Source organism: Trachemys scripta, chromosome 6, assembly GCF_013100865.1.
Source record: "Trachemys scripta elegans isolate TJP31775 chromosome 6, CAS_Tse_1.0, whole genome shotgun sequence".
In the NCBI taxonomy this organism is placed as follows: Eukaryota; Metazoa; Chordata; order Testudines; family Emydidae; genus Trachemys; species Trachemys scripta.
The window spans coordinates 56,518,007-56,527,159 of NC_048303.1; positions in this window are offsets into that span (position 1 = coordinate 56,518,007).

Below are 9,153 nucleotides of genomic sequence, written 5' to 3' on the forward strand. Positions count from 1 at the left end.
GAAAGTGTTCTTACATACAGACGTTGCAAAGAATGCAAAATATGCCCTTAATTGGTCACATTTTATTAGATTTTTTTAAAGTCATGAATTTGACACTCGGTTACATTATCAGGCCATAGAAAGCCACAGTGAAAGGATAGTGGTAATACTTGTAAGGTGTTGGTTCAGACTAAAAAAAAATCTTAGATACAGAGATGAAAGCCTTCATGGCTTTTCCTTGACCTGATGAAGAGAGAATTTCTTACTTGCGTCCTTAAACTTACATTTAGTCCAAAATATTTCCCACCGCTACTTGCTATTTTGTCATTTATTCAGGGCAGCAAAGAATAGTACAATTACTAATTCTAAGACCTGTTTATATATAAATTTATTTTGAGTGTGTCTATATAGTATATCTGTAGAACTGCCATGATTGGTGCTCTCCTGCAAAGCAAAACATGGGATATGAGAGTCTGGGCTGTGCCTGTAAGACAGTGGGTCTTATGGTGTCTTTAAGCCATCTTTGTATTACCTGAACCTTGAGCTGCTCTGCTGTGGCCTGCATAATTTAGACAGCCCTGGTGGCCCTGTCAGAATTATGGCAGCTGCCTGTCCTTAGCTGCCTATGGGCACAGCACTGCCTGAAATCTCCATAATGCTACAAAGTGCAGCACTCCCAGCATTCCAAGACTGATCCCGTGAAAGCAACCTTATGACTTTTTTTTTTCTCTCCAGTTCCTGCACCACAGGAATCTTCTCCTAGCCAGAGTCTGAACATAAGAATGATTCCATACCCCAATGGTTAGGGCACTAACCTGAACATAAGAACAGACATACTGGGTTAGACCAATGGTCCACATAGCCCAGTATCTGGTCTTCTGACAGTGGCCAGTGCCAGATGCTTTAAAGAGAATGGAAAAAAACAGGGAAACTATCAAGTGATCCGCCTTCTGTTGTCCACTCCCAGTATCTGGCAGTCAGAGGTTTAGAGACACCCAGAGCATAAGGTTGCATCCCTGATCATCTTGGCTAATAGCTGTTGATGGACATATCCTCCATGACTTCATCTAATTCTCTTCTGAACCTGGTTATAATTTTGGCCTTCAACATCCTGTGGCAACAAGCTCCACAGGTTGACTGTACATTATGTGACAAAGTATTTCCTCAAGTTTGTTTTAAACCTGCAGCCTATTAATATCATTGGGTGACCCTGGTTCTTATGTTATGTGAAGAGGCAAATTACACATCTCTATTTACTTTCTCCACACCATTCATAATTTTATAGACCCTTAGACATCTTCCCCCCCCCCCCCCCCAAAATGAACAGTCCCAGTCTTTTTCATCTCTTCATTTGGAAGCTGTTCCATGCACCTAATCACTTTTGTTGCCCTTCTCTGTACCCTTTCCAATTCTAATATGTTGTTTGGGGGGTGGGGTGACCAAAACTGCACACTGCAGGTGTGGCCATACCATGGATTTATATAGTGGCATTATGATATTTTCTATTTTATTATCGGTTCCTAGCATTCTTTTAGCTTTTTTTTGACTGTCGTTGCATATTGAGCAGATGTTTTCAGAGAACTGTTCACAACATCTGCAAGATCTTTCTTGAATGGTAACATCTAATTTAGACTCCATAATTTTGTATGGATAGTTGGGATTATGTTTTCCAATGTGCATTACTTTCCATTTATCAACATTGAATTTCATCTGCAATTTTGTTGCCTAGTCACCCAGTTTTTAAATAAAATTAATGGAGATATCCTATCTCCTAGAACTGGAAGGGACCTTGAAAGGTCATCAAGTCCAGCTCCATGTCTTCACTAGCAGGACCAAGTACTGATTTTGCCCCAGATCCCTAAGTGGCCCCATCAAGGATTGAGCTCACAACTCTGGGTTTAGCAGACCAATGCTCAAACCACTGAGCTATTCCTCCACCCATTGTGAGATCCCATTGTAACTCTGGCTTAAAGTCCTTGGTCCAATGATTATTCAATGAGTCATACAAAGTAAAACAGCCTCAGCAGGAGAAACTGCAAGAATCCAATCCACCAGCTATTGCTATCCAATAGCCTAGCTAGCAGTAAAGGCACTCATTAGAGAGTGCCCCAGAGTGAGAACCTGCATCTCTCACATCCCACTACTATTGGGATAAAATGTGACCACTCACCTTTTATGGTTTGTGAATGGTACCTAAATCTCTGAGAATCCACCCTGACAAATCAAAATGATTCATTTTGAGAATGTTCAAACACACCTTTTCAACGCTTCCATTTTTCTTCATGTAGGCTGAAATTGACATGAATTCACAAAATGTTTTGGTCGATCCAAATCTGCATTCATTGGTGAAAACTACTGTCAGTGTAACAAGTCCATTCAGGAGATCAAGGATTGTTTGATCACCTTTACACTGATCTGCCCCCTTTCCCAGTAAGACACTCGCCCAGAGTTGACACAGTGCACCATATCTGAATAAAAGTTGGCTGTAAAGGTTTGTAGCACAAAGGAGATGCTTTTGTGCAACCTTCTGACATTTCTTTGCTTTAATCCTACCTTACATGTATTCAAGATAGCAAATTCAGTAATTTTAGAATCCTTTATATGTCTAACTCTTGCCAACACATACTATATTTCTAGTAAATTCATAGGAAAATCTACATTTTTTTTTTGTCTCAAAGCAAAACTTTTATGTGAATTAATAATTGCAGTAAAATGAGACTTAAGTTGATGAAAAGTAAATTTGTTTGGTTTTTTCCTCTCCAGTACTGAGGAGATTCTCCATTTCCTCCTGAAGTTTTGAAGAAGCTGTTTCCTTGCAGACCCTTCTTTTTCCACGGGAAAAGTACCTGTTGTTATGGTACCTTGGTAGGCTGCCCTGTTGTCCCATCTCTGGGTCTCCCTGATTGTACCCCACATAGGTATCAGAAATCGTATCTTTACCTCTTCTGGGATGGAATTCCACAATTCACTCACTCTCAAACCAGGTTCTGGGTTACAGCCCCCTGGATATCAAGTGTGACTAATTCAGCAGATTTAACTGGGGTTGGACTCTGCAAGAGTTCTCTCTTTCAGGGCCCGTGACAGCATGCATTTGCAGTGAGATAAAAATAGCTTTTTCAAAACAAAGCCTGATTTATTTTGCCTAAGAGGTACTCGGTGCGTAGAGAAGTGAATTTAAAATAACAGTGACCTTATCTAAGTGTAACCTCTCTATCCATGGCTCAGGCCAGTCTGGCTTATTCTCCCTTGTGAGTTGGGAGAAACCGCTTACTTTCTTGCAATCTTCTCCCTCTGTTTCTGAAGACTGTCATCCTCAGGCTACCGGTCAGTGAGTTTAATATTTAATACCTGTTAATTTGTTTGTTTTTATAAAGTGCTCTGCAAACTCATCATGCCGTTTAAAGAATATATTTTGTTGGAAATTAACAATTCCTTGTCTTCAGTATTATTGAAAGTTGCTGGGTCAAAAATTGAATTTGAAGTGTAGGCCTTTGTGACCCATATGCTTGCTTTTAAGGTTTCTCTTGAACTTGATGTTGTTGAATGTACTGGAACATAATATCATATAATATTTAACATAATATTTAAGTTGGGATGATACAGTGTTGTAATATTTCTGCTCAATATCATCATGGTATTTTGAAAACAGGCCCAATAAATAGGCTAATTTGAACACACAGTCTAAATCTAAATAGCTTTGATTCAAACCATCTGAGAACGCTTAAATGTAGGTCTGTCCTACAAGGGAAGCTTGTCATTTATTTATCTTTCTGATGTATTAATGGGGGGAAATAAAACAAATATTTATGAGCATTACTAGCTTGATGTCTGCATTTGCAGCTCAGTCTTAAATACAAATATCAGTGTCAGAAATTAAGGCAATCACATTTAGTAAACTTTGAGAAAATGTTCATAAACTGGAATGAGGGCTTAGTAGTCTAACCACCGACTGCTACGCCTACCTTCATGCCTCCAGCTTCCACCCCGGACACACCACACAATCCATCGTCTACAGCTAAGCACTGAGGTACAACTGCATCTGCTCCAACCCCTCAGACAGAGACCAACACCTACAAGATCTTCACCAAGCATTCTCAAAACTACGATACCCACACAAGGAAATAAAGAAACAAATCAACAGAGCCAGAGTGTACCCAGAAGCCTCCTGCTACAAGACAGGCTCAAAAAAGAAACCAACAGAACTCCACTGGCCATCACCTACAGTCCTCAGCTTAAACCTTTCCAACGCAGCATCAGTGATCTACAACCCATCCTGGACAATGATCCCTCACTTTCACAGACCTTGGGAGGCAGGCCAGTCCTTGCCCACAGACAACCTGCCAACCTTAAGCATATTCTCATCAGCAACCACGGACCGCACCATAACTCTAACTCAGGAACCAACCCATGCAACAAACCTCGATGCCAACTCTGCCCACATATCTACACCAGCAACACCATCACAGGACCTAACCAGATCAGCTACATCATCACCGGCTGATTCACCTGCACGTCCACCAATGTTATATATGCCATCATGTGCCAGCAATGCCCCTCTGTTATGTACATTGGCCAAACTGGACGGTCACTACGCAAGAGGAGAAATGGACACAAGTCAGATATCAGGAATGGCAATATACAAAAACCTGTAGGAGAACACTTCAACCTCCCTGACCACACAATAGCAGATGTAAAGGTAGCCATCTTACAGCAAAAAAACTTCAGGACCAGACTCCAAAGAGAAACTGCTGAGCTCCAGTTCATTTGCAAATTTGACACCATCAGATCAGGATTAAACAAAGACTGTGAATGGCTATCCAACTACAGAAGCAGTTTCTCCTCCCTTGGTATTCACACCTCAACTGCTAGCAGAGCACCTCACCCTCCCTGATTGAACTAACCTCATTATCTCCATACTGATTTATACCTGCCTCTGGAAATTTCCATTACTTGCGTCTGATGAAGTGGGCATTCACCCACGAAAGCTTATGCTCCAATACTTCTGTTAGCCTTAAAGGTGCCACAGGACCCTCTGTTGCTCACCAGATGTGAAACACTTACACACCTTGAAACCACTGGTACAAGTCCCAGTTATTCAGCTAAGGTAGATAAATAGAATCTTGATGTGGGGGTGGGTTTTTAAGATGAGGCCTTAAAAAAATTTCCTGACTGCTTTCCATGGATGTTAAAAATCAAATGGTGTTTTTAGTAAGATTAGGAGTTTGCCTTCATGTCACTGGCCAAAACATTTCCCTTTCCCCTATTGTTTCCCCCCAGTTTGCTGTGTTCAGTGGCTGCCTCCTTGCTCACCTAGCTTAATTTCAGTGATGCTGTATATATATTTAATGTGTAAAGAGTGATGGACTCCTTTTCAATGAAAGGCCCAATAGAAAAGTATAAATTGTTTTATTACTATGATTATATGGTATCTACATGTTCAGTCTTTAGTATTGGCTTAATTTTAGACTTGACAATGTTTAGCATCTTAACCCATCAACTCATTAAAATACAAGTGCTTATTTTTTCCCATGTAAACCAATGTGGTTCAGGGTGAGTTATTGTAAATTGTGTTTTCACTAGGTACCACTATTAGCATATGTGTGCAGTCCTGAAAACTTTACAACACCTCTCCTTAAGCAAAATTATCTTTGTTTTTAGAGGAACTCCCGTATTATTCAAGGGAATTCACACAGTAGGGGAGGAAATCCCTTGTAGGACACGTGGAATTTTAAGGCTCTGAGACTGTAGTAATGCTACACTGAGTATCTGTAAGCAACTGTGCTTTAAATGACTGAGTAAATTACTCCAAAAATACTTAGACATGATCCACTAGGATTGAGATCTTTTTGTGCATCCCTATGTTTAAACTTGATAATAGTTAATAAGGGAAAAAATGGGAGATACTTATTTCCTTTGTCAGTAATGCTAGTAGGAATTACTGTTGTAAACTGCTACAGTGGAAGAGATTACTGGTTGAGAAGGAAAAGGGAAAAGATGGCAGTATTTAATGCTTTTCTGTTTCTATACGACATTAAAACAAGCATATCTGAATCTAGGATCCGGCACTTAAGTTTCACCCATTCAAGCACTCCACCAGCCTTTCATATAGGTTGTTGCAGTATGGCCTCTGAAAGTTGTGATTCATCTTGATTGCAAAAGAATTAAAAACAAAAGAATGATTGAGTAGTCGGTCTATAAAGATTGTTAATCTAGGAGTGCTGATGCACACAAAGAATTTTTCTGTCATCACTGCCCCTTGTATATAGCTAAAGGTTAAAGTAATGAACCGTAATTCTTCTCTCTCATAACTGAACTTCTTTTATGCATTTCTTAATTTTCATAGATATTCAGATTGGTAATTCTTAAGAGAAAAATGTGAGACCCTCAACAACTGGTACATTTAATTCAACCAACATTGCTGTTGTATTTACAAATAGGGTATGTTTTAGTCAGACTACTAATCTGCAATAAGACAACTATTGTTCAGTTATCCTGTCTTTTTTCAGAGAAGCAAGAACTATTTTATTGAAAAGTCATTGAAGATAGAGCAGGTATGATGTAATGATTTGTGTGTGAAGCTCCTTTTTGGAATATAAATGCTATTATATAATCAGATTGCAGTAAAACATTATTTCACGTATTGATTATTTTTCTAATATTGTCTGTGCACTAGTTCTCCATTTAGTCTTAATTTGATATTTTCTACTTCACACTTAAGCTGTGATGCTAGCACTCTGTTCCTTACAGGATTTTTTAATGAGGTCTTATGTTATATAGATGGGTATTTTGGGGACATTTAAGGTATGTGCTGAAATTTTCCTCTGAGAATGTTTCTGATCTGTCAGTTTGAGGTGGTCTACCAATCATTAGTTTAAGCCTTCTCAAAGCAGACCTTCTCTGTGTGAGGGACATGCTATTTATAATGGCTCTTAAATTGCTAAAGATTGAACTTTTTCATATGGATACCATGTGGCTTGATGATAACGTATCTTCTCTATCAACCCCTTATGATTTTAGGAGTGTTCATGGAACATGAAGAATTACTTGTTTCCCTGATGGGTCTTTTCAAACTCAACACAAAAAAGCAGGGAGGGAACTGATAAGATTAAATGATGGGTACACTTATCAAAGGCTCTACCATAGATGTATTTATAGGGAGTTCACTACGGTTATTAGATTAAGGTTCTTTTTTCTTGTCAAATCCAGAAAAATGCTTTCAAATGCATATTGTATGACAGCAGTATCTGGTTTAAGAGAGAAAGCTTTGAAATGGTATTATCTAGTTTGCCTACAGTGAGTCCTAGCTACCAGTCAAATTGCTGGCTTACTGTTCTGTCAAAGGGCGCTATCTCATGCCTCCACAGTGGAAAGAAGGAAAGCAACTAATGTAAAAGAAACTTTACACAGGTGAACTGTCTAATTTTCAAACTTTTCATTTTATATCTGCTGACGATATTTTTTTCTAAACAGGCAAAGTAGTCTGAGTTAAAACCACCCAACTGTCAGCAAAAGCCAGGGACAGACTGATCAACTGGAAACACAAATAGATTGTATAACTAGCTGGTTGGTAAACTACCCACTCTATAACTACAGTATATGTAAGCGGTATACACCTTCAGTTTCTCAGCAAACTTTATTTCCTTTACTCTTTCTTCTGCCTGCCTCTGTTACCCCAGCCAGATCTTGGAATTCCTAAACATGTTACATTATTTTTACAATGCACTGGGTATTCCTGGGGCTTCATGGATCCATCTGGAAACATGGTCCTTGTTGTGAAGAATTTACAGTCTTAGGTCCTATATTCCCCTCTGCTTTCTGCTTGCATAGGAAAGTACCCATATATCTAGGCTGGGTGGGGTTGGGGTTGAGTGCCACTCGTCCCACTACCCAATTAGTGTAGGGTCGGGTGGCACTGTAGGGACTCCAAGTGGAGGATGGGGTTGGCATTTTCCAATCACCAGGGGACCTAACTAAGCTTTGTCAGATTCTCAACCTACTTCCAAAACTTATGGGGGAAGCTGGCCTAAATTACTGTAAATAGTAGTTGCAACAAAGTATGTTGTTTGCTTCTGTGCTGATTTGAACCCCTTTCAAGTGGTCCTATGGAATTCCATGAAGAAATAAAGGTGCCTCGTCTCATCATTGGCAGTGGCGCTATGCCTTCCCATTTCCTCTGGCATAGCAGGGCTGAATCTGGTCCATTCTCTTATGGCTTATAAACATTTGTTTTTGTTCTTTAATTATGGGGTTACTTTGTCCTAAGTGATAAGTGTTTTATCTAGTTTAGCATTCTACACTAACCATTTAATTGCTTGTCTTTGGTAGCAGGCGCTGCAGATCATGATATAGCTGAAGTTAAAAGGTGAGGCGTTTGGTTTGAAAGGCTGGCAAATTTGCCAGTCAAGACCAATTATCAGAAGTTCCTGCATGATTTTGGTGCCTAAGTCTCCGTGAAAGTCCATGGATCTTTGGTTCTTTTAAAAAAAATTTGGCCATCGTCTTTTTACTTTTGGTAAATGATACGTCCCAAATAGATTTCATTAGGATGTATGTATATGAGAATGTGTTCGTGGATTTGAAATTGTGACATCAATGTTTTAAAAACATCAAATAACATTTGGTTACTAGAGTTCATTTGTAGATGTGGTTTAACACTGAGCTGAGGTAAGTATAAAACTAGTAGCTTTTGCATTTACTACTTCTGCATATACTGAGTTCAGACACTAGATCAATAGCTTTTTTGGTGTTACAAGGATTTAAAATGTAGGGTAAAAGGCTGCTGTTAAATGATAGTGCTGGATGTTCACTCTGTAGGGGTCCGCGGACTTGAACTAAAATAAAATATCAGTATAGCAACAGTACAGACCCTGTTGAACAGTTGCAGTAATGTATGTCATATTTCATCAACTGTATGTTAAATGCAAAGAAGAATGTAACTTTTTCAGGGCTGAGATACAGACAAAACCCAGGAAATTCAAAGGTAAGGCTGATAGTTCATCCTTATCTGTTGTCATTTTCCTTTTTAAATTGGTCACATTTAATTTAGTGCTAATGAAAAGCGAGGGATTAATGCACCAGGTTGAGCCAGGAGCACCATGGGCAGATACTATGCAAACCTCCACACACAGGTATGACAATGCACCCAAAGCCTCATTTGCATTAACCCTGCTCTTC